At 46.2% G+C, this 26044-nt stretch overlaps 1 pseudogene; it reads right to left on the bottom strand.

The window, feature by feature from the left end:
- Positions 1-26044, bottom strand: part of LOC138498468 (zinc finger protein 850-like) — a 202954-nt pseudogene that overhangs the window by 153223 nt on the left and 23687 nt on the right.

Genomic DNA, 26044 nt, shown 5'->3' on the forward strand with positions numbered 1-26044 from the left:
GGTGCATGATATGTGACACCAAAGCTGAGAAAACAGAGGTAAAGGACCTCTGGGATGACATTTCATCTGACAAAACAATATCACAGAAATTGTACAGCTTCGGTATACAAATCCTCTCTCATAGAGAATGCAGGTCCTACGAAGCTGAAGACTGTTTAACTGGTACAGCCTTATATGGCAAATCTGAGCACATTGTCTGGCTGAACCTTGGACCAGCCTCATCCCGAAAAAGAGTACTAAAATCCTACCAAGAAATAGAAAACATAGCCACAAATGTTTGTTTATTTTATTTATAGTGCGCGCCAGACCCAAAGGTATCAGGGCGCGAGAACAAGAATACTTTAAGCTTACATGGTTACAAGGTTACATAGGCACAAAGATACAGGTCAAAACAACAGTACAGCACGTAAAACATATGCATTTACATGTGTGGATCCACGGCTGACGAGTAGGGTCCAGTTGGGTTAGCAAGGTCAGAACTGGGAGGAGCAGGTAGTGCTGGAGCTACAGATCGTTTTCTTTTCAGCCATTTGATAAAGTTTAATCTAAAGTGTGAGTAGGATTAGTCAGTCCTTAAGGTAGGCAGGAGGGAATTCCACAGTTGGGCCGCTTTGACTGGGAAGCTATTCCCTCCAGCTGTAGTCATTTTGAAGTGGGGGAACTGATAGGCAGTTTGTATAGGCAACGCTGGTGGGTCTGGATGAGACTCTTTTTTTGAACCTCTCTGTCAGGTAGGTAGGTGCTAAACTGTTGAGGCATTTGAATGTTATGGATGCAGTTTTCAGTTTAATTTTGTCAACAGTAGAGAGCCAGTTAGGTTGTCTTCTGATCGTTGATATATGTTCTCTTTTGGAGATTCCTAGGGCTGCTCTCAGGGCGTTATTTTGCAATATTTGAATTTTATTAGTAATGTTTTTATTGGATCCCAGGTAGAGAGTGTTGCAGTAATCCAGTTTGGACAGCACAAGTGCTCTTGCCAAGGTGGTGCAACTGATTGTGGACAGGTAGGGTTTCATTGATCTGATCAGCTTACAAGTGTAGGCTGTGGAAGATGCCATAGCGTTCACCTGTTTCGCCAAGGTGAGGCTGGAGTCGAGATAAAAACCTAATGTTTTTACCTCCTTAGCAACTTTGATTGTATGGCCATTTATAACACAGGATGTGTAGTCTTGGCTGAGTTTCTTAATGTTAGGTGTTGTTCCCAGAATGATGAGTTCCGTTTTGTCATCATTCATGCATAGACCGTGAAGTGCCATCCATGCCTGGATGATGAGGTATATCATATTCATCAAGGCCAAATTCTGTTTGTAATCCCCAGAAAGTAGGATGAGAATCTGGGTGTCATCTGCATAGTTAGTGTAGGTGACACCTAGAAGGTCTAAATCATCAAAATGGGGCTTAGTTAAGATGTTATACATAGTAGGGGAGACGCAGGATCCCTGGGGTACACCACACATGATGGGAGCAGGGTCTGCAGCTGCTGAAGTGGAGAAGACCCTCATGGTTCTCTCACTTAAAAATGATTTGATCCAGGCTATGGCTTGGGATGAGAAGTGCACTGCTGATTCTAGGTGGTTACAGAGTACTGTGTGGTCCACCAGGTCAAACGCTGCTGAGAGATCCAGAAGGCGCAGTAAGACATGTTTTCCTTGGTCTCTAAGCTCGTCCACTTGTGCCTTAAGATCAATGGTGCAGTTTCAGTGCAGTGCTGTGGTCTGAAACCTGATTGCCGGGTGCCTAGAAGATGGTGCAGCTCCAAGAATTTCTGAATCTATCAATAGGCCACGCTATCTAATATCTTTAGTAGGAATGGCACCGTGGTGATAGGCCTGTAGTTAGTGGGTAAAGTTGGGTCCAATGATTGATTTTTAAGGAGGGGGAGGACCCAAGATTCCTTAAGATTACTCGGTATGGTGCCCGATGTGAATGAAGCGTTGATAAGTTTAGAGATAACTGGAGATAGATCTCTTGCAGCGTCTTTTATTATTTGTGCAAGGCAATTATCGCCTTGACAATTTGATGGTTTGAGCGATAGTATTATTTTTTTAACCTCCAGTATGGAAACATTGGTGAAGTTGAATCATTGTTCTGGTTTGGCATAGTGTGTGATTTGTCGGTTTGGGTAGTAATAGGAGGTATGTTTCGCTTTTTCTTATCAATTTTAACTTGGAGAGTGGCAATTTTGTCGCTGAGGGCCTTCTGGGTGTTGGAGCACCAGGTTTTATTTTTGACGCAGTTGTCAGGTACCGGGATGGGGTTCTCCAATTCCTTTAATATTTTGCAAAGAGCTCCTTGGTGCCTGATTTGGCTTGCATTATTCTGTTATCTCAGTTTTGTATTTTGTAGAGGTATTGATAAGGATGGCTTTATTCACCTCTGATGGTGCTAGTCTCCAAACGGATTCACTCTTGCGCTTTTCATTCCTTAGAGATTTTAGGTATGGGGTAAACCAGGCATTTAGGTGTGCTCTTGGTTTACTGTTTCTCATTTTTAATGGGGCAATAGTGTCCAGGTCATTGGTCATGACTCTGTTAAATTCATTAACTAGGGTGGATGGGTCTAGTGTGTCTGGCAGCAAGTTTAAGGTAGGGAAGATTAGCGGTAGTAATGTGTCTATAGTTATATTCTTTTTATTCCTTGTCAGCGTAGGAGGTGCTAATGGGTTATTATGGCTCAGGAGGATTTTAGCATCTATAGTGAAGTCTATAAGGGCATGGTCTGTCCATGCCTGTGGGCTGATGGAGGTGATGGTAGTATTGCACCCAGTCGAGTGTTCTGCCCTTCTAGCCAGTAGGCTGGGTCACTCTTTGGGTAAAGCCGAGCTCTGAGAGGACGCTGGCTATGTTTGTAGCTTGTACATCTTTATGATCATTAAAGCCCAAATTCAGGTCTCCTAGTAGAAGGGCTTGTGATGTATTTTTTAGGTTATCTGAGAGGGTTGTGGAAATGTCCTCTTCAAACGAGCCAATGGGGCCTGGTGGCCTATAGATAAGGTGTATAGTAATAGTTTGCGAGTTAGAAGTAAGAATCTTGACAGTTAAGGTTTCGCAAGATTTGGAGTGCAGGGGTGTTTCTGTTCTTATAGACAGATTCGTTTTGGCTATGAAGGCTATGCTTCCTCCGCAGGAGTTGGTTCTGTCTTCTCTAAGGATAGTGTAGTTAGAGGGCACAGCAAGCATCAGGGCAGGGCCAGCTGCTTGGTGAAGCCAGGTTTCGGAAATAGCTAAGAAGTCATAGTTACCTATTTGTATAATGTCAGCAATTTCTGTAGCATGGGCAATTAATGACCTGGCGTTAATAAGTGCTCCTTTAAGGGCAAGGCTAGATGTTAGTTGGGTGGGTAGGGCAGTGCTATTGTGTTTGGCTGGCCTAGATGATTGTCTATACTGTTTGTCTGTTTCGTGGTTATAGTTGGTGGCGGCACTTGGTGAGGGGTAGTTTTGTTTGTTAGGAGTGGCCTTATGTTGATTTCTTTGCTGGGCGCATGCAGTATGATACCTGGCAGGTAGTTTGTATATTTTCGGTAGTCTCAAATGTAGTTTGGAGTTCCTGAGTGTAAGGTCCCTTGGGATGTTTATTCTTAGGGAGTTAGGTATGTAGTTGGGAATGGGTAGCATTCCGGAGAACCGTTCAGTATCTGGGGTAGTCATGGACAGTTTAGTATTAAGGTTCAGCAGTTTTGTGGACGTATTTTGTAGCAATGGGCTCGTTAGAGGCGTTGTGGACCAAAGAGCAGTTAGGTAGAGGATGATAAGCATTATGATCTCAGACCATGTGGATATCTTGCAAGCGAACAGCAAAACTTAGTAGGCTAGTTAGCTAGGCAGTACGGATGTCAAAATAACAGGAAAGTAACAATGCTAAATGGGCTAATTCACCAGCCGATAAATGCAAGGGATCGTATACAATCAAGATCCATAGGTCAGTTTAAGGTCTTGCATTTTGTTAGTTACTTACGTAGAGCACCAACTGACTATAGGTTGATACATAAGGCATGTTTAGCAGCTAACAGGACTAGTTCGTATATGTCAGTACGTAATTGACTCCATTGGATAACATAGGTAAATATAGTCATAACCAACTAGACAGTTGTGGGTAGGATGTGAGTTAAGCAACATATGCGCATTTGTACAGAGGAATTATAGCAGGTTAGAATGACAGCAAGGTCAGGTCATAGGTACTCACACATATACAATATCTTTCCATACTCCGACAGACAGATGACTGTGGTTGTGACCAAATGCAGCCAGGTGCCACAGTTAGTTCAAAGGGTGCTCCTAGGAGCGAGTAGGGGCAAACAGTGCCTTAGATGGCCTTCGGTGGTGTCAGTAAGCTCATGGCAGTGTATCGCGGTAGCCAGGTGGGTGCTACACCAGTAATGGCTTTAGTGTGAGGGGCAGGCTTGTCTGTTGGCACAGGTCGGGTGGTGTGAATGGGCAAGGGCAGGGTGAGCAGACGCGCCGTGACAGTGACTATCGTTGGAAGCAAGGTTGTGCTAGATGGTACATGCTAGTGTTTCACTTCAGATTGCACGGAATGCAGGATGCAGGTTGATTCAACTAGGCAGGCTAGGTTAGAATAGGCAAACAATGCAATTGAAGCATGCAGTATCGTTATGCAAGTTAATGCTGGCAAACTATGCTAACAAACGTCGCAGTGACGTAGGTTATGCAGGCAAATGGCGCTCGACACGGTAACTCATAGCTCAGGAGTAAGCATTACAGATAAGCAAAAACATACAACATGAGACACATGAGGCACATGTGGTCAGAATCAGTGATACAATAGATACACTGGTAGTTATAGTACTAGTTGTACATAATATGTAGAGATATAGTTCAGAGAAGATAAGCCCGGCTATTGAGACAAGAAAGCCAGAGAGACGAAGGCAGGATCCCAGATGAGTAGAATTTAGTGTCTGTGATACACTAGTTGTGTGGGTCGGGTAGTTTATGTTCTGGGTACTCACAGCGTGTAGTTTCGTAGGGCCAGACGTTCTGGCCGACGGTCCGCAAGGTCCCGGAAAGGCACAGGACAGGTGGCAGTCCTTTGGTTGTCGTCCTTCGGTCTGTGGCCCGGCACACGCCTTGCCGGCGTCAGATTGGCAAATGATTCCAACAGCAAGGACCCTGTAAAGAACAATGTACTTGACACATACTATCCAAACAGAAGTACTGCTTTGGAAAACAAGTGTCTCTACGACAATGCCCAAAAGTACACCTACAAAAACAATATCACTCCACACGAGACAACTGGCACATATTCAGTATCCACTTGTGAAGGAAGCCTAGTGAAGCTAAGCAAACCCAGTCTAATTAATCATATTAAATTATCATTTAAAACTCAACAACATCGAGAACTGTATTACATGGCCTTACTCCAACTTCTTAAACCTTGGAGAAAAGAAAAATAATTACTAGACGACGACTCATTCGAAGCTGTACTTATAGCAAATGAAAGCAGTATAAAAAATGACATTTCAACCAAAACAAAGAAATGGACAATGAACGCCAACAAGAAGAAGAAATTGAAGCTCAAGTACACAACTCCTGAGGGCAGTCAACCTTCCCTTACTGGAAGCCAAGACCCACTTGGCGAACCACTCATTCTAAATGAAGCCAAAATAGACATGGCTGGGATAGAAAATACCACGTATCAAGATAAACAAACTGAGGAAGACTGGTTAGTTCTGGAATCTTAGCTAAATGATGAACTCGCCACTTATCCGGAAGTCACTCAAGAAATGTAACATGGTTTTAAACATGAAAATAAAACCTGTACCTGTAAAAATTATAAACCTCTGCTCCTGTGTGTAAATGGTGGAGCTGGTTCAGGCAAAAAAAATAATAAATCAGCACATTTCTACAAAACTTCACAAATAACAACCTTTCAGCTGGATTAACAGCCCCAACTGGTTTAGCTGCTTACAATATGGGTTTTTTCACTTTATACTGACTACTCCTCCTCCCCGTAGAACAAACACAAATTGACAGCAGAGGCTGCAACTGAGGTATGCAGAATTCTAAAAGAAAAGAAAGTGCTCTTGATAGATGAAGTAAGCATGGTGTCCAACCTAATGTTGGCTTTAATTCATCTCAGAATGCAAGAAGTCCTAAAAACCAACTACGAGGAACTGTTTGGAGGAAAACATGTTATTGTTTTCAGAGACCTTCTACAGTTGACGCCAGTGAAAGGGCAACCCATTTTCAAAACATTAGGACACAAAGAATGCCGCAATACTCTCAGCAACTTTGGAAATGTGAATCTCTGGCAACACTTTCACTACAAATAACTAAATCAAAACATGCGCCAGTCTGCAGACCTCACATATGCTAACATTTTAAAAAGCATTAGAACTGGGCTGCTTACTAATGATGCAAAATCCATCTTAAAATAGACTAATCCATGAGCTATATGGTCAAAACACATCTGCTCCTGATGTCATGCAACAATAAACACAACAAAATCTAAAATGTATGCCCTTAATGCCAATGCTTGCAAGCTGTAGTCAATTCAACGAAACAACAAAACAATGTTAAAAAATGAAATGCAACCTATACTGCATATCAGCTCCACAGACAAACTAGAAGTGCACGGCATGACAAATTGGCCGAACAATAGGACGTTTCCTTCTGTTCAAAGACATGTACGTACGCAGAGAGCAATTTTCTCTTGTCACTTGCATATGCTGTCACTATTAACAAATCACATGGTCTAACCCTAGATAAAGCACCGATTGACATTGGCAGCACAGTGCTTAAATGAGGCATGAGTTATTTAGCACTTTCACACCTGCGTACACTCAATGGTCTATCCCTAGTTACCTTTGATGCAAACAAAGTCAATGCCGACATTCCTTGCATCCTGGAATACAAAAGGCTATGGGCACGATACACACCCCATTTAAAATAGGTACCCTGAACCTCAAAAAAATAAACCTTTTAAAACACAAATAATAGAAACAGAAGCTATGGATTTCCCAACAATACCACTAAAAAAAACAACAACCAACTCCTGCATAAACAATACAACCACATAATTATCTAGTGCAAAGTCAAGGTCACATCCATCAGAAAACAAAGAGACAAATGTCTCTTCGCCACAAAAATGAACGATTTCTATGTGTATCCATACCAAATTGTAAATCCATTCCATCAGCTTCTTCAGAATGCAAATGGCATATTATGCCCTATTTGCAATTCAGACAATCGCTCCACCATACAAATAAACTCACATAGCCAATGTGTCATACTAATGCTTCTAAAGTAAAATTCAAATGGTAGCAAAAATAACTGTATGCTTACAGGCTCCACACATGGTCAAGTATCTCTTGGAAAAGAAAAAGTAGTAGTATAATACCAAACTGATTCCGCAACTACTTCAGGGCACTACACTGCATATGTAAGGAGAAACAAAAAGTAGTTGGTTTGAATGCAACGGTACCTCTGTTACCCCAAAACATAGGTTACCAGCAAATTTAAAAAATGCATTCTTAACATTCCTTCAACCAAAATGTAGTCACAAATCTATAGCACAATTAACAGTAAGAATACGCCAAGGTATCTAACTATTTCATGCATTCCATCGATTACAACACTTCAAACAAACATACCATCACTCTTACACTCACATAACTGTAATTGTTTTATTTTTATCCAGTACGGATTTTTTTTTCCCTAATGACCCAATGATTATATAAAGTAAAAACAACAGTGGTGTGTCATACACTAATGTTGTAACAAACATGGTACTTAAAATGAAGGGTCTAAAAAAGAAAATGTATGTTAACTGTATACCAGTGCAGCTTTTAAACCATCATGCTTAAACAATTGTACTTTTTCCTCCACGGAAGGCAGCCGTATGACACTACAACACTAAGTAGCCACAACTTAACCATAACTACAGGGTCGCTGTAACAAGTTACTTAACTGTAACTATTGTGCTCCAGCATGGGTCTGGCATGGATTCACATGTTCATGAATATTCCCCGTCGTCAGGCGGGGAATCCTCATTAAAAGAAAAAACTGTTTCACTTTCACTTACAAACTGTATTTCTCCTCTAAGCCCATCACTGTACTCTGGGTCATATTGCCTCCAGCCAATGACTGCCCTCCCTCTAAAACCCTCCTCTGGCAGCCATCTTTAGATTTGGTAGCACGTAAAGTGGCAGTATGACCAAGAAGAGCTGCAGAGAGGACGGTTCGCATGTGAATCCATCCCAGACCCATGCTGGAGAACAATAGTTACATGTAAGTAACTTGTTCCTTCTCCAGCATGGGGTCTGGCATGGATTCACATGCTCATGAATAAAGAATACATAGCAGTACAACATTGCACAACGATGGGAGGGGGCCAGGCTCAACAGAAGCCATTACTCTTACTTCCGGCACAGGCTCACCTTCAAGCGAACAGGTTGCGTAGCACTGCTCGGCTGACCCTATCTCTGAAATCCCTATTGATGCAGTAGAATCTTATGAACGTATGCATGGACCTCCATGTAGCAGCTCTGCAGATGTCCAGCAGGGGCACACCAGACAGGAATGCCGTTGTCGCAGTGATCAGACTGGTGGAATGGCTGGTCGGACGGCCGAGCAGCGGTCGGTTCACCAACTGACGGTGCATGATGCAGCCGAACAGCCACCTTCAGATGAAAGCCTTGGACAAGGCCTTCCCATGGTTGGCAGGACCAAATTTCACGAACAGTTGAGACATCTTGTGAAAACACTGTGCGTGCCACATAGAACTTCAGAGCATGCGCAACGTCCAGCGAGTGCAAAGTCCTTTCAGCCAGTGACAAATGTTTTGGAAAGAACACAGGTAACACAAAAGGCTCGTTGAGAAGGAGGGGTGCGTCCGCAGCACCACCCTCGATTTGTGGAAAGTCAGATATGGATGCTTGCAGGATAGGGCCTGGATCTCACCCATCCTCTTGGCAGAGGTGATGGCCACGAGGAAAGCTGTTCTCCATCAGAGGGGCCTGATGCATAGGCTCGAAGGGGGCTCCCATGAGCATCGTCATCACCACGCTGAGTACCCACGCCGGGGCAGGGGCCTTCACCAGTGGGAAAGATCGAAACAGTCCTTTGAGAAACTCCTTGACAAAACGGTGGAACCTCAGAGAAGATCTTCCTGGAGGCCTCGTGTAGCGGGAGATAGCCACCAAATGCACCTTGATATGATAGAGGCGTGCGCCAGTCCCGCCTTTGCCAAGGACAACAAGTACGGAAGACTCTGTATGGCTGTGACCCTCAGAGGGTTGATCTTCTGTGACCGGCACCATGTAGCGAAACACTTCCACTTGTGACCGTAGCACTTAGAGTCGATGACGCTCTGGCCTTGGCAAGGACCTCTCTGCAGTCCGCCGGCAACTCATATCCTCCAAACTTTAGGGCTGCAGGAGCTAAGCCCTCAGGTTCATCAATCCTGGGTCATGATGCAGGATTGTGCCTCCTTCTCTGGTGAGTAGATCCGTGACCACCGGCAGCTGGACCGGAGGCGACGCGGTCAGGCTGAGAAGGTCCGGTCCACCACACTGGGGCGACGAGTATCATCCTGCATTGGCACTGTGAGTTGATCAATGACTCGCAGCAGGAGAGGCAACTGGGGGCTTGGGGGGGGACGTGTATAGGAACAGGTCGTCCCATGGGAAGGAGAATGCATCCCCCATGCTCCTCAGCCGGTGGAACATGCTGGCAAATTTCTGGCATTTGCAGTTCGCCGCCGTCGCAAACAGATCGATCCGGGGCCTGCACCACCTAATTAAGATGCCGTTGAACTGGTCCTGCCAAAGTTTCCATTCGTGGCAGGAGTGCAACTCCCTATCCGGTGAAAGGGTATGAGGAACATCTCTTGGTCAATGGCCCAGTGCCACAAATGCTGCACCTCTCTGGAGAGTCCTGGGGATCGAGTGCCCCCCTGTTTCCTGACGTAGAACATCATGCTGGTGTTGTCCGTGAAGATCCACCTTGCCCTTTAGGGATAGAAGGAAAGACTTGCGAGTCCAGAACACTGCCCGCCGCTTGAAACCCTGTGCCCTGAGCGATGTTGGAGTGTACATCACCCCGCCCCCACCTCACCGCTCGACAGAACTCTGTTGTGAGGGATCTTGTCTGTGAAGTGAAGGAAGGACTCTGTGACACTACTAACGTTGTTGGCTGACAAGGGGTACAAAGTGGATAAATAAAAAGTGAAGTACTGTCAAACAGAAGTGGTTTACTTAGCACAGATTGTCTCAGCAGATGGGAGAAAAATAACACCAGAGAGGGTTAAAGCAATACATAAAACACCCCAGTTGAACACAGTGAAAGAAATGCAACAGTTCCTGGGTCTTTGATTACTCCAGTACACCAGGCTACTCGTCCAGGCACTTAAGGAAGCTCAGAAAACAAAAAGCAACATAAAATGGACAGCGGTTACAAGTGATAATTTTGTCAAACTCAAAAATGAGCTGGCACATGCACCAGTATTGGCCACACCCAATTACAAAGAGGTTTAATTGGTTTTGTGAGGAACTCATGGTGACAACATTAAAGACAGACACACGTGATCACAGTTCAAGGGTGTTTATTTAAAATGTATGCAGGTTGGAAAAACACCTCATCTAAACCTAAATATAAGATGGGAGCACGCATCGACCATCAAATGTAAAATAAGGCAGTCTTAGTGGCGTTGTGTCAAATAACGGCCTATACTAAGAAACCTATTACTAAACCTTCCAACTAATACAAAAGAGGTTTTCAAGGAAAGGAAGAAGTGTTCTCAAATAATATGTCAGGAGGCGGTAGCCAGGGACACCCTTCTCCACATTGGAGCACAGTACACACTCAAGCTTTACCCAGCATGAGTTAACAGTTCCATTCGCAGCAATCAGGACCATCAGAGGCCAAGTCTTGTTCCTCTTGTAAGTCTCTTGCCTTCGAGGGCCTGATATATTCACTAACAAAACAAACACACAAAAGGTTCTTTTCTGCAGTTCACGTCGGGTGATGGCTTCACCTCTGGGTCCCCCTCTTCTGGGCGCAGACCCCTCCCTCACAATCGTGAATGTCCTTGTAAACAGTTCCGGTGGATGTCCCTTAACCGGGTTTACCTTTGTCAACGCACTGCTTCTCAGGACTTTGGACTTTGCCCCCTTCTCGTAAGCACCCCTCTTCTGGGTTTTCTCTTGCCATCTTCACATTTGTATTTACATTTAATGTTCACAGGATTCACTTCCCTTTTCTTTCTCAATGTTTGTAGATCAAAGTCTTTCAATTGTACAGGGATTTTAAATACCTCCTGTATGGTCACTTTAAACTCTTTCGGCGGCTCTCCTACGGCCTACTCCTTTCTGTAGTTTTACTCAGACAGTGCAAATCGATCAGAATCTCGAGTTAACACCCACATGTACCGGTTCCCTCTGTAGCTGGTCTCCCCTTAACACTTTTTACAGTTCTTCGAACTGTATCACTTTGTGCCTTAAATTCACCACAGCCCGGCTCTTATTGGTTCTCCCCTCGCCTCACCGGCTGTGATGAACCTCTTGGCTCTCTTTGTCACTGGAGTCAAGGCCAGTACCACGCTAGCAGGAGTTTCCCTCGCTCCCGCTAATCAGTGTCAACAAGCTCTGTGTACCATTGACATCTGCTGCAAGACACTTATCATATTTTTCGCGGTCTTAGGCTCTCTTTCATGAAGGTTCAGCGGGCCTGGGACGAAAGGGGCAAGGTTGCTCCTCTCCTCACCATCCTTGCGCTTCCTGCCATCTTTCTCCTTCTCTTGAACTGCCGCAACTGGTAAGCCGTCTCATTGCACTGTCTGCCATGTTCATACTGTGCTCCACCTTTTATCCCTGTGGGGAAGGAAAAGGGCTGTCAGCTGTGTGTGATTCTGATCAATTGCCTGACCCTTGTATTGTGACATGTCAGGTAAATGGTTCTGGTGTTAGTCTGTTCTCTGCTGCGTCGTGTGAAAGTGTATCAAAAAGGGAGGGGGGTAGTAGTGGTTTAGAATGTCCTATGTGGTACAATGGGAAAAAGGTGTTTAAAGAAGGGGGATGCCGTGTCTCATCCCTCACTGGTCTGGATCCAATAGCGATGGCCGTGTCCTGGCCACCTAAATGACAGATCCCCGGGGACTAGCTAGGGAGACACCTTCAGGTTTCTCACAGCACCCTCTAATGTTGGCTGTGTCCCACCAACGTCGACTACCTGGAGGAATATAAGTAGTTGCCCAGACACCTTGTACTACCTGATTCGTCCTGCTTTGCCACAGCCTGCACAGAGCTTCCCCGAGCATGTTGCTCTCCGAGCTGCCTTCTTGCTCTGTCTTGCCACCCTATCTTCTGTACCACCGGCAGTCGCCGCTCTCCCAGTTGCTCTGCTTACTGGCAAACATGACAGCTTGGGTTTCCTGCCAGCACCTAGCCAGTTGCATCTCCCGCTCTTGGGGTGTCTTCGATCTGCATCAGGATGAAGACGAATTCCATACTTCCTTTCCCAGCATGGTTTTAAACCATGTCGGGACAATCAGATTCTTCCAGCTGCTAGACTTCTGGTTTTGGTTCCCATTCAGAGGAATCATCATTGCTCCTTGCCCCTTACTCGTCTCAGTTTTTGTCACCTTTTTGTTATCTGATATTGAAGAGAACTGTCAGTAGACTTAGCAAGTTGTCGAAGGGGATTATGGCAGTATGCCCTCCAGGCATGAAGAATGGGGGGGGGGAATATCCCTAAAAGGTAAAGGGGGATACCATGTCTCACTAGATGATTCCATGTCATTCACCCGAGGGTCTCCTCTCCCCATGTGGTCCTCCCTCTTTCCAGAAACCTATAGTCTAACCTCAAAGTCAGGTTAACCAAATCAGCACAAGATACAGCATCCTTCAGATCATCCTCAGTCCTCCTTTCATCCTCAGCCCTCCCTTCACAATGTACTGTCTGCCCAACTGAAGAGCTATATGGTGAATCAACGCGGCAGGGAATCCACCCGACTTTGGATGCACGAGGAGCCCAGTTGACGGGAGATTTGGGCCTTCACGCAGTACGGGCCTTCAACAGCAGAGATTAATCCCTCTAACCCCACGCAGAGGCCGCTGGTACGCTGTGAGATCTGAGGCTAGGCGCTGCAGTCCAACAAATGGTCGATTTTCAGCAGCACACAGAACCACCATACTGGTCTGCGATGCACGGACTGAAGTGTCTAGGAGCAGAGGGACGTGCAGCGCTGTTACAGCAACACGAGGTGTGAAGAAAGCTTCAGATAAGAACCGGCGAGTCCAGAAATCTGAAAAGCTTTTAAACCCTTTCCATTGTTAAAACAGAAGACTAATCACAATGTAACACGCGCGGTCGAGTTAAAAGGAAAATGCTTGCAAGTGGAGCTCCGTGTGTTAGAAAGTGAAACCAACATTGTGGAAAACGGAGCAGAATGGATACAATGGGACCAGGGCTCCGGCATTCTCTTACTCAGATGCATAGTATGATCGCGGGAGGAAACAAAAGTAACCAAAAGATGTTTGCTGATGAAGTGAAGTGATTTAAAGGCACAGGTAGGCTGTACAAGAAGAAAGGCATTGTGGAACTTGCAGTGCAAATTAAACACAGAAGAAGAGGAAAAGACCAGGGAAGGGCAGTGTCCCCCTGGCAAACAACTATTTTCTCCCCTCCTGCACAAAGAGTGATGGCTGACCTGTCCTATTGCCTCCCCCAGCTATTCCTTGAACTGTAACTGTGCCAACCCTATTCTGCCTTTCTCCCTTGACCACCTCTTTTCTTCACTGCACTGTATTCTACAATTGGTAAATTCATTCTAGTTGCAATTCTACCTTTCCTCTCACATCCCTGTGTACACTGCACTGTGATTGTGCATAACATCATGCATCCCTTTTGTGCACTGCATTGTGATTATTCTTAACATCTTGCGTTCATTTTGTGCAGTGTGATCCTATTTTAAAATTGAATCTTGCAACCACCTATTGCTCTGGATTTGTATTCATGGACCCACTACTAGGCCGCCAGGGAATAAGAGCCAGGACAGCAGTGCAGCGCCCCACCCCATTTGTTTCCTTCTCTCTATCATCTGCCACTGATATGGCACTCACCATCTCTCCAATCTTCTCTATCTGCTACACTATCACCTATCCTCCGTCGTTCACGAAATCTGGATGTAAAAAGCACGCCCACAAAATGACACCCTGGGTGCAAATCCTAGCCTCTCCATCGCAGACACCTATGTCAGTGCATCTTCCAGAGAGATCTTCACTGATATCCTCTTCTGTCCCCTCTCCAGAACTATGGACTTTTCATCTCTACTCTCTGCCCTTTCACATCATCTCCTATTAATTGTGGCACTAACACCAAGTGGGAAGTCCTCTCGGCGGGCTTCTTCTCATCATGCTGCATCGCAAATGTATACCACACTGGCACTATCCTGGTTCAGGGTACTCAGGCCAATGTCCTTCTCTTTGACTGTATCCTACCTCTCCCCTACCACTCCCTCTGCCCCCCTTCTGACTGAAGTGCCACGCCCCTGTACTCCACCTCAGAAAACCTTCAAAGGCAGAGACAGTCTCCACCTGGCGACTCGTCCGCTCAGCCAACAAATACTCTGCTGACACTGACTCCTCGAAGACACTGACCTGGACATTCTCACTCTTACTGAGACATGGTTCAATACCAGCTCAGTGACTGCATTTGACTCCTTCCTACCCAACGGCTTTAAGATCATATCCAAGCTGCAGTGAGGTCGCCTTAATCTTCCCTGAGTGGGTTCCTTCTTCCATTTTACCCATTCAGCTCTACTCTTCCTTTGAGAGCCTGGTATGCAAGTTGGTAATCTCTCCCTTCTCCAACATGACCATTGCTACAATTTACAGACCTCCAGGCCCTACCTCCCTGTATGGGCTGACTTCCTTTCCTCCTTACTTTCAACCTGCTCCACTTAGCTGAATAACATCCAATTGGACTCATCTGGCACGGAATCCACCCTTCATGGACCTCTGCACCTCTCTATCCCTCTCCATTCTCCCTTCTGGCCCAACCCACTCTGCTGGACACACTCTGGACGCCCTCATTCAATCTGACCTCTCTCTCATCTCATATGGTCACCCCGGTCTCTTGGTGAAACCGCTCTTCTATCCTCCCAGCCGAGTGCCTATGGCCCTGTGTCCGCACCTCCAAAAGCCCAGCCAAACTCTTTCACGAACATCCTGTTAGGCAGAATCCTGTGCAGTTCCCTTGGAGACCACTGCAAAAAGATTAAGACTACAGGAGTAAGCAGTAAACCCAATTGGTAGCAGCCTGTACCACCCCGATTTACCTGGTAGCTGTGGCTGAGCAGTCAGATTTCTCTCAAGAAGAGTTAGGCAGTATACAGAGGATACACAATAGGGCTAAAACACAGTAGAACAAGCAAACACTGACCAGAGCTTTGTATCAAAAGTATGTAATTATTTATTTAACACACACTTTAGAAAATACACTAGCGCTATTAATCAAAAGCAAGTTCCAACACCATCAGAAAAGTATTTACACCTCCCTTAGCAATTACTAGACAAGTCTAAGATAAAACACCACTTTTTGTCAAAACAGAGGTCAGCACGTAACTCAGATGGCACTCCAATAATTAGGTTAAAGGGAGAGAAAAGGGCAGGTCATAAAGATAAAACAGTTCCCAACACTTTTAAGAGACAAAACTCAAGTTACTGAAGGCAGGATATACTGTAGAGCCAAAGTTCATAGGCCAGGCCCACTTTGAATGGAGCAAGGCGAAATGTGCCCAAGATCACACGGTTTAGCAATGCATTCAAGTCTTTGTAGAAATGTTCAAAAGAGGTTGGGGTGGTTCAAAAGACAAAGTTAGAAGGTCTGGGGGCCAGCCCAGTTGGAAAGCCATGGATTTAAGGGTCACCTTGGGCAAACCGAAGAAAGGGAGGACAGGTAGAACACAGTACCTTTAAAGGTGAGGAAGCTCCAGCGGTGGCAGTTGTTCCTGGCAGCGGGTGCAATTCAGGATTTCGACCAGGGGAAGAGAGGGTCTTGGAGTCGTTGCACTGCCCAGGGAAGAAACCAGCCGCAGAGTTTGTCGGTGAAAAGGTGCGTTCCTGGTATTCGCGGTCACAGTGGTGCAGATTGGCTATCCAGCCGCCGGGGTGCTTGGCACGGGCGATTCGACCAAGAGACGTCCTGGAAGGCGAAATGGCGAACTGGTTGATCCCACCAGCTCAGAGGAAGAAGACTCTTCCAGCAGAAGATCTTCTCTTGTCGTCGGGAAAGTGGTGAGGTCGATGCAGCAGGGCTCCACCGGTGGTGTCGTCGTTGCAGATGGCTCAGCTTCTTCCCTCTTCGGAATTCTTAGGTCCTTTGGCGACTTCTGAAGTTCCAGTCCCAAAACCCCTGCTTTTATGCAGAAAAACCCCCATTCAACAGCCTAGCTGTCACTCAAACATGCTAAGTGGTGAGCCGAGCGACTTGGGTTGTATAAGGCAATGCAGTCCAGGGTGCCAATTCCCCCACCCACACATCCTGTGGAACCCAGACAGAGTGGCACCAGTTGGAGGGCTTCTGTGGAGAAGCCGCCAAAAGGTGGAACAAAGGGCCCGACCTTGGTTGGAGTTACAGAGACGGACACGAACGCCATTTTAGAAAAGAGTTCTGGCAAAAAAGACCCAACCGTTGATTTAATATTAAATAAATAAACCAGCGGTATCTTTAACATTGCACCAAAAAGTGGTGCGTTTAAAATCAATGGGAAAATCCCATAGGAAATATTCTGGTGGAATATTTTGCGTGGTAACCACTGCCACCAGCCAGAAACTCGACAAGGGGGGACTGGACAGTGCCCCCTTGGAAACAGACCCAGGGGCAATCAAATTAACCCCTTCCAGTACTTCCACAATATGATGGTTTGTACTGGTTCTGTTCACAATTTTGGACTAGTAAAGTCAATGGTGACTTTACATGCCCTGGGAGACAGTAGTCAGTCCCAGGCTATGGAGTCTATGTTTGGGAGTCACTATTACACCCCTGTGTTACTGCACTGAGGGTGATGTGTAGCATATACACAAAAACAGATGGTACCCTATGGAGTAAGACCCCATAGCCCATAAGCACACAAAAAGTCAAAAACATACCTCAAATCATGCCTAAGAGTGGGAGGAAAAGAGTCTCACTCTTAGCAGGAGAAAAAAACAAACCCCAAAAATCTAGCAAAGCTGCTGGGGGACTCACTAGGTTTGAGAAATTAGCCTTTACAGAGAATTCTCCCTAACACTCGCCCCCCCCCCCCCAGACTAAGGGACAGGAGGATTTAATCCACTCCTATGAAGTGAATCTCATACCTCTAGTCGATGACATACATCCTAGAGAGACCATCAGCATTTTGGTGGTGACACCCTGACCTGTGCTCAATGGTGAAATCAAACCCTTGCAGGCAGATTGACCATCTCAATAGTTTTGGATTTTCCCCTTTCATTTGCATTAACCATCTCAAGGGTTGGTGGTCAGTCTGAATAACAAAAGTAGAACCATACAAGTATGGCCTAAACTTCTTCAGAGCCCACACAATAGCAAAACACTCTCTTTCAATGGTTGCCCACCTTGTCTCAGGTTCTGTCATGATCTCTGCTTCCAAAAGGTCAGGGTTTTCCCAACTCCCTTGGAAGCAGATCCATAACCCAGGTTCCGAGTGCCAACCAGTCCCAATTGGGACCTTTTGGACCCAGTCCTGGCGCCAGTGCCACCAGGCTCATAAATATGCCCAGTCCCAGCGCTGGAAGCGCCGGGCTCATAATGCTTGGGTGGACTTACCTGCAGCAGACCATGCTGCTTACTTGCCTGCCAGTTGAGCCTCTGATCCTCTTCTGTTTGGAACTACTTTTCCTGTTGGGTGGGGCTGGAGCCACTCCCTAGAATTAGAACACTGGAACTCTTCTGGAAGGCAGGAACTCTTTTCTTACCAGGAACTCTTTTCTTACTTAGGCGTGGCTGTGGAAGGAGACACCTAAGCACTACAGGAGGCTATTTAAACCACACCCGGTGGATGAATCTTGCTTTGCGTTATTCTGCACCCTCTGCAGCAGGACGCTCATCGTGTCTTCTGCATCCAGTCCTGGGCCTAAGGAAAAAGGCTTACCATCCTGAATCCAGTCTTCAGCAACACCTATAAAGACAAGAAAGAACAGGTTAGCATTCCGGCATCTGAAAGGCAAAGGCTTACCTACTCTTCGTGCGCTCCGGAGGTCTTCACACTGCATTCCGGCATCTGAAAGGCAAAGGCTTACCTACTCTTCGTGCGCTCCGGAGGTCTTCATACTGCATTCCGGCATCTGAAAGACAAAAGCCTACCAACTCTTCGCACGCTCCGGAGGCCTTCGGCGCTGCATCCGCATCTGAAAGACAAAACAAGGTGCGTTTAAAGACATTGGGGAACTTTAATACTCACGTGCCATTACTCTTTTCCACATCTAATCCAGTGGATATTCCGGCACCCTGCAGCCGCTCCGGACTCGTACCTGCAAAATAAAAAGACAGTTAGAGCGCATCGTGAAGCAGGCAACAAGCGCTTACTCACGTGCTTCCAGGCGCTTCTATTCATCACACAGGCTCCATCTTCAACTCACTTCAGCCCGTCATCCGCCATCGCCGGAACCCTGCAAAACAAGAGACATCATTACTAAAGACTTTAAAAAGACATTTGAATGACTCGAAACTTACCGTTCGTGCAGTAAACGACGGACAGCAGTCCTCTGAAGTCAAGAGGCCTGCGCTACCTATCCAGTGCAGAAACTGGCTACAACACCCTGCCCCGAGGCAGATGGAGAGCTCGGCATTCACTTACCTAAGGTGAGAGCGTTAACCTTTTGGGGTCTACAGGAGAGGAGAAGAGGAAAGAGATAGGGACACCCCAATAACCCCAGTTCATTAACCCCATATTTTCTATCTGCAGACATCTTACTCTACACGTCAGGCATACAGTGCACAGAGGTCCAGCCCAAAGAGCCAACCGGGTGCTACACATCACCTTTGAAGATACGGTAGTCGCCCAGTCAAGACCGGCGCCTCTGCGAAAATCAGGTGAGCGTTACAGGTTCCTTCAGTTTTCTACTGATGACGCAAATGGGGTGCTCCCTACCTTTCCCATCCAGTTGACTAAGGACTGCTCCTATACCTGCATTTGAAGCATCTGTCTGTACAGTGAAAGTTTGATGGTAGTCAGGAGCTCTTAGCACTAGAGCTTGACAAAGGGCTTTCTTCAGGTTTTCAAAGGCCTGATTGCACTCATCATTCCATCTGAACATTTTAGTGAACTTAGGAGAGGAGATCACATTCAGTGGAGAAGCTATGGTCCCATAGTTCTCTATGAAATTCCTGTAGTACCCAGTGAGGCTTAAGAAGGCTCTCACCTGTGTCTGAGTAGTAGGTGTTGTCCAATTTTGCACAGCTTCAATCTTGCTGGGCAAAGGCCTTATTTCTCCACCTCCTACCTCATGTCCAAGGTAGACCACTTTCCTCTGTCCAATCTGGCATTTACTTGCCTTTTTGGTCAAATAGGCCTTCTCAAGAGCCTGCAAAACATGTCCCCGGTGGTCAACATGCTCTTCCCAGGTTTGGCTGAAAACTGCAATGTCATCCAAGTATGCCATGCAGAAGTCCTCCATCCCAGTCAGAACCTGATTTACCATCCTTTGGAATGTAGCAGGTTCATTTTTCAGTCCAAAAGGCATAACCTTAAATTGGTATAAGCCAACTGGGGTAGAAAATGCAGTTTTCTCCTTGGCATGGTCTGTCAGGGCTATTTGCCAATAGCCTGACGTCAGATCAAATGTGCTGAGGTACTTGGCTGAACCAAGTCTATCCACCAACTCATCTGTCCTTGGCAAAGGATGGGCATCAGTCTTGGTGACTGCATTAAGAGCTCTATAGTCCACACAGCATCTCAATTCTTTGGATCCTGCCTTTGGTACTAACACAACTGGGATAGACCATGGACTAGTAGAGGGCTCTATTACCCCGAGGTCAAGCATCTTGCTGACCTCTCCTTTGATGTGGGTTCTTATATTCTCTGACATTCTGTATCCTCTGCTTTTTACTGGCAGACAGTCACCAGTGAGTATATCATGCTGGCCCCAAGGGGTCAAGCCTGGTGAAAGTGAGAACAGGGAGGCAAACTGATTTAACATAGATTTGCACTGCTCTTGTTGCTCAGGTGTCAGATTTGAAGAGAGATTAACTCCTTCAATCTTTTCATCCAAAGGTAAGCCTCTGAGGAGATCAGAGAGAGGTTCACTCTCTTCTGCTGAAGCTAGAAGCAAGGCTCCTACTTCAGGTCTAGAGACATACGCTTTTAGTCTGTTGGTGTGGAAGACTCTGGGAGCCTCCTTGGGATTGCCCAAGTCCACCAGATAGTTCACCTCTCCAGGTTTTCCCACAACCTTGAAGGGTCCCATCCATTTGTCTTGCAAGGCCCTCTGCCTTGTTGGTATCATAACGAGAACTAGCTGGTCTTGAGTGAACTCAACCATGTTAGCCTTTTGATCTTGCCAGTGTTTGACCAAAGCTTGACCAGCCTTCAGGTTATCACTAGCTTGAGCCATCATCTGTGACATTCTCCTCCGGAGGCCTATCACATAGTCAGTCACTCTGACTGGCTTGGGGGTAGGAGCACTCTCCAACCCTTCCTTAATCAGGGCCAATGGACCTCTGACTGGATGGCCATAAAGAAGTTCAAAGGGACTATAACCTACTCCCTCCTGAGGGACTTCTCTATAAGCAAAGAGAAGGCATGGCAGTAGAAGGTCCCACTTTCTCTTAAGGGGTTCCTCTAAAGCACCTATCATGCTCTTCATGGTCCTATTAAACCTTTCAACCAACCCATTTGTCTGAGGGTGGTAGGCGGTCGAGAACTTGTAGGTAACTCCACAGTTTTTCCACATGGCCTTCATGTAGTGGGACATAATATTTGACCCTCTGTCAGAGATTACCTCCTTAGGAAACCCAACCCTGGTAAAAATACCAAGGAGGGCCTTAGCCACAGCCTGAACTGTAACAGTCCTCATAGGAATTGCCTCAGGGTACCTAGTAGCATGGTCTACTACAACAAGGATAAACCTGTTGCCTGTGGAGGTTGGAGGATCAAGGGGACCAACAATGTCGATCCCTAATCTCTCAAATGGGACTCCCACTATTGGGAGAGGCACTAAAGGTGTCACATTCTTGGAACCACTCTTACCAGAAGTTTGGCAGGTGTGGCAGCTCTTGCAGAACTTATCTACTTCATCCCCCATCTTTGGCCAATAAAAGTAGGGAGAAAGCCTTTCCTTGGTCTTCTTGAAACTCAAGTGACCAGCCAAAGGAATCTCATGGGCTAGTTGCAAGAACTGGAGTCTGCTCTCTTGAGGCACTACAAGTCTCTTGTAGTCTCCAGGTGCAGACTCAGTCGGTTCACTGTAGAAGAGGCCATCTTCCCAGTGCAACCTATACTTCCCAGGCTCTTGCCCATCAGCCTGAGAAGCTTGCTGGTGGTGAAGACCTTCCAGAGTTGGACATTCTCTTTATCCCTTACTGAAGTCTGCCCTGTTGGGTCCACCTTCTGCCAGTAACGACTGCAGCTCAGGATGGTCAACAGGATCCAGATCGCCAATAAGTTCTTGGCCTTCTACTAGCTCTGTCTCTTCAGAGTCTAGTTCAACCACACAGGGTTGTACCTCCGTCTCAGCCTCAGCTGGAGGTGGAGTTACAGGTGTAACTTTGGACAACCTAGGCGAAGTCCTAGTTGGAAGCACTGGAGTGCTTGCTGCTGGTTTCCTTCTAGAAGTCTTGGGTTGCCCCTTTGCTTCTGGTTGCTCAGATATAGCAGAAAGTAGCTCCAGTGGAGTAGGAGTGATTTCTTTCCTCATCATCTCCTTGGGAGTACCTCTCATGGTTTTCTCCCTTGCAGGTCTGGTTAGCTCCTGTAACCTTTTACTAGGAGGTCTGGGGGTATGTGACACTACTCCAAGAGTTTTCAGGTCATTTCCAACAGAATCCTTCCTGGTACCTCACATTGTACACTGACCCCAAGGTAGTGTACAATGTGAGGTACCACCACCGCAAGGTAGGAAATCGGCCCTTGTGGGTCTTCCCAGTTGAAACAAATAGGGGGTCATTACAGTTGCAGGGCTTCGCCAGGCAATTCACGGTCCAGGAGGGTGCTGCTGCCGTCTCTTCACAGTCATATCATTGCACTGGATGAGAACTGGTAATTGGGGGAAGCATCTGCACAGGCCCTCCAGCTAACTTGGTGAGGCGTTTGGGTGCCTTAGCAACATCCTCTGCCTTGAAAAAAAGATTCATCCACCACAGTTATGCTGGCCCCAGTGTCCCTAATGGCAGGAGTCTCCTTACCAGTCACCTGGACACTGTCCTTATAATAGTCTTTAGTATTATCTGGGATAGAATTATAGATGTGTAGATTCTGTTGTTCCCACAACCCGAGGGACACTAAATAAACACTGGCTGAGACTCCTATGGGTTCATCAGCCAGTAATAGAAAGTTTCCACTGCCCATCTGTACTTCCTCCTCTGGAGCGAAGGCTAAGGAGACAGTGTGGACCCCTGAAGGTTTACCCTTACATCTGGGATCCCCTTTCACATGGTCAGTAGCCTTACAAACATAGCATGATCCAAATGCTTTCTGGAATGGAGGCTTACTCTGACCTCCTTCTGATTTGGTTTCCCTTGTGACTTACTCTTAGTGTTTTGTTTGGGGCCTTCTTTGGAATTGGAATTATTAGAATTCTCTTTGGAGTCCTTTTTTGGCTGTTTCCCCTCATCCTTTTTCTGAGTTGCCCCAGAATCCTTGTGAGTAGCCCTGTTGGCAACCCACAAGTCAGCAGCCTTAGCTAGTTTCCTGGAATCTAATTCCTTTGAATCAGCCAAGTGCTGTCTGAGCTAAGGAGAGCAGGCATCATAAATGGACTCCAACATAACAAGATTTTTCATTCCCTCATAAGTGTTCACTCTGTAACCCTTAATCCATCCCTCTAGGTTCTTCAAACTTTCACTCACCCAGGTAGCCCAAGGGGTACCATCATGCTTTTTGAGGGTCCTAAACCTCTTAAGGTACTGGGAAGGGGTCTTCCCATATCTAGCTATTAAAGCTAGCTTCACACATTCATAGTCCATCCTATCCACCTTCCCCATCTCCATTACCACATCAGATGCAACAGGGGTGAGCCTAGAGAACAACCAAGGAAGCAACTGATTCTCTGTGATGTCCTGGAGCCCATGATTATACTCAAACATAGTCAACCAATCCAACACATCCAACTTAGGTTCATACATACCCACAATCTCTTTAGGCATCCTGGGTCTTTTGGGACTGGAACTCCTAGAGGATCCGGGGAGAGAAACATTTTCCACAGACAATTTCTTCATCTCTAGCTCATGTTTGAGCTCCATTTCTCTGAGCCTTAGTTCTTAGTGCTTTTGTTCAGATTGGGCACTAATTCTTTTGAACCCTAATTCAAGCCTCATTTCTTCTAGTTCAAAGAATGCAGGACTTAATGTGGGACCTGACAAAGGTCTACTAGACATAGCTTGAGGTGCTAGAACAGGCAGAGGGCCAGTAGGGGCAGTTACATTGGCCCTACTGTCCTCATCTGACTCTACAACAATACTATCAACACTTTGATCCATATTAACTTCATCACTGTTGCCTACATTTGCTGGGGAGGTAGGCTCATCTGAACCACCACCCAGACTTTGGTTTTCTAACAATCTTTCTATCAATTCCATTTTCTTGCCTTTTACAGGAAGATCCTTACGTCTACAAAGAACTCTTAAACAATCAGCAGTTTTTGCAGAAAGAGACTCCTGGCTGTAACGTTCCATGTTAGAAAATAAACGTTTTCTAGTGCTAAGGTTTGTGGTTAGTTGCACTAAAGTATTAGAAGCACTCTACAATGAATCCTCAATACAAATCCCACTGCTGTACACCAGTGTTAGGCAGAATCCTGTGCAGTTCCCTTGGGGACCACTGCAAAAAGATTAAGACTACAGGAGTAAGCAGTAAACCCAATTGGTAGCAGCCTGTACCACCCAGATTTACCTGGTAGCTGTGGCTGAGCAGTCAGACTTCTCTCAAGAAGAGTTAGGCAGTATACAGAGGATACACAATAGGGCCAAAAACACAGTAGAACAAGCAAACACTGACCAGAGCTTTGTATCAAAAGTATATAAGTATTTATTTAACACACTTTAGAAAATACACTAGCACTATTAATCAAAAGCAAGTTCCAACACCATCAGAAAAGTATTTACACCTCCCTTAGCAATTACTAGACAAGTCTAAGTTAAAACACCACTTTTTGTCAAAACAGAGGTGAGCGCGTAACTCAGATGGCACTCCAATAATTAGGTTAAAGGGAGAGAAAAAGGCAGGTCATAAAGATAAAACAGTTCCCAAAACTTTTAAGAGACAAAAATCAAGTTACTGAAGGCAGGGTATACTGTAGAGCCAAAGTTCACAGGCCAGGCCCACTTTGAATGGAGCAAGGCGAAATGTGCCCAAGATCACACGGTTTAGCAATGCATTCAAGTCTTTGTAGAAATGTTCAAAAGAGGTTGGGGTGGTTCAAAAGACAAAGTTAGAAGGTCTGGGGGCCAACCCAGTTGGAAAGCCAAGCATTTAAGGGTCACCTTGGGCAAACCGTATAAAGGGAGGCCAGGTAGAACACAGTACCTTTAAAGTTGAGGAAGCTCCAGCGGTGGCAGTTGTTCCTGTCAGCGGGTGCAGTTCGGGGTTTCGACCAGGGGAAGAGAGGATCTTGTCGAGGAAGAAACTTGGAGTCGTTGCACTGCCCAGGGAAGAAACCAGCCACGGAGTTCGTCGGTGAAAAGGTGCGTTCCTGGTATTCACGGTCACAGTGGTGCAGCTTGGCTATCCGGCCGCCGGGGTGCTTGGCACGGGCGATTCGACCAAGAGACGTCCTGGAAGGCGAAATGGCGAACTGGTTGATCCCACCAGCTTCCAGCAGAAGATCTTCTCTTGTCGTCGGGAAAGTGGTGAGGTTGTTGCAGCAGGGCTCCACCGGTGGTGTCGTCGTTGCAGATGGCTCAGCTTCTTCCCTCTTCAGAATTCCTAGGTCCTGTGGCGACTTCTGAAGTTCCAGTCCCAAAAGCCCTGCTTTTATGCAGAAAAAAAACCCATTCAACAGCCTAGCTGTCACTCAAACATGCTAAGTGGTGAGCCGGGCAGCTCCCCACTGGCCCAATCAGAACAGAGTGCGACTTGGGTTGCTAAGGCAACGCAGTCCAGGGTGCCAATTACCCCACCCAGACATCCTGTGGAACCCAGACAGAGTGGCATCAGTTGGAGGGCTTCTGTGGAGAAGCCCGCCAAAAAGTGGAACAAAGGGCCTGACCTTGGTTGGAGTTACAGAGACGGACACAAACGCCATTTTAGAAAAGAGTTCTGGCAAAAAGACCCAACCGGGGATTTAATATTAAATAAATGAACCGGCGGTATCTTTAACATTGCACCAAAAAGTGGTGCATTTAAAATCAATGGGAAAATCCCATAGGAAATATTCCGGTGGAATATTTTGCGTGGTAACCACTGCCACCAGCCAGAAACTCGACAAGGGGGGACTGGACAGTGCACCCTTGAAAACAGACCCAGGGGCAATCAAATTAACACTTTCCAGTACTTCCACAATATGATGGTTTGTACTGGTTCTGTTCACAATTTTGGACTAGTAAAGTCAATGGGGACTTTACATGCCCTGGGAGACAGTAGTCAGTCCCAGGGCATGGAGTCTATGTTGGGGGGTCATTATGACACCCCTGTGTTACTGCACTGATGGTGCTGTGCGACACATACACAAAAACAGATGATACCCTATGGAGTAAAAGACCCCAGAGCCCATAAGCACACAAAAAGTCAAAGACATACCTCAAATCATGCCTAAGAGTGGGAGGAAAAGACTCTTAGCAGGAGAAAAAAAAGATCCCCAAAAATCCAGCAAAGCTACTGGGGGACTCACTAGGTTTGGGAAATTAGCCTTATAAGAGACTTCTCCCTAACA

The sequence above is a fragment of the Ambystoma mexicanum genome, chromosome 5q (assembly GCF_040938575.1).
Source record: "Ambystoma mexicanum isolate Mex_15411 chromosome 5q, UKY_AmexF1_1, whole genome shotgun sequence".
Lineage (NCBI taxonomy): Eukaryota > Metazoa > Chordata > Amphibia > Caudata > Ambystomatidae > Ambystoma > Ambystoma mexicanum.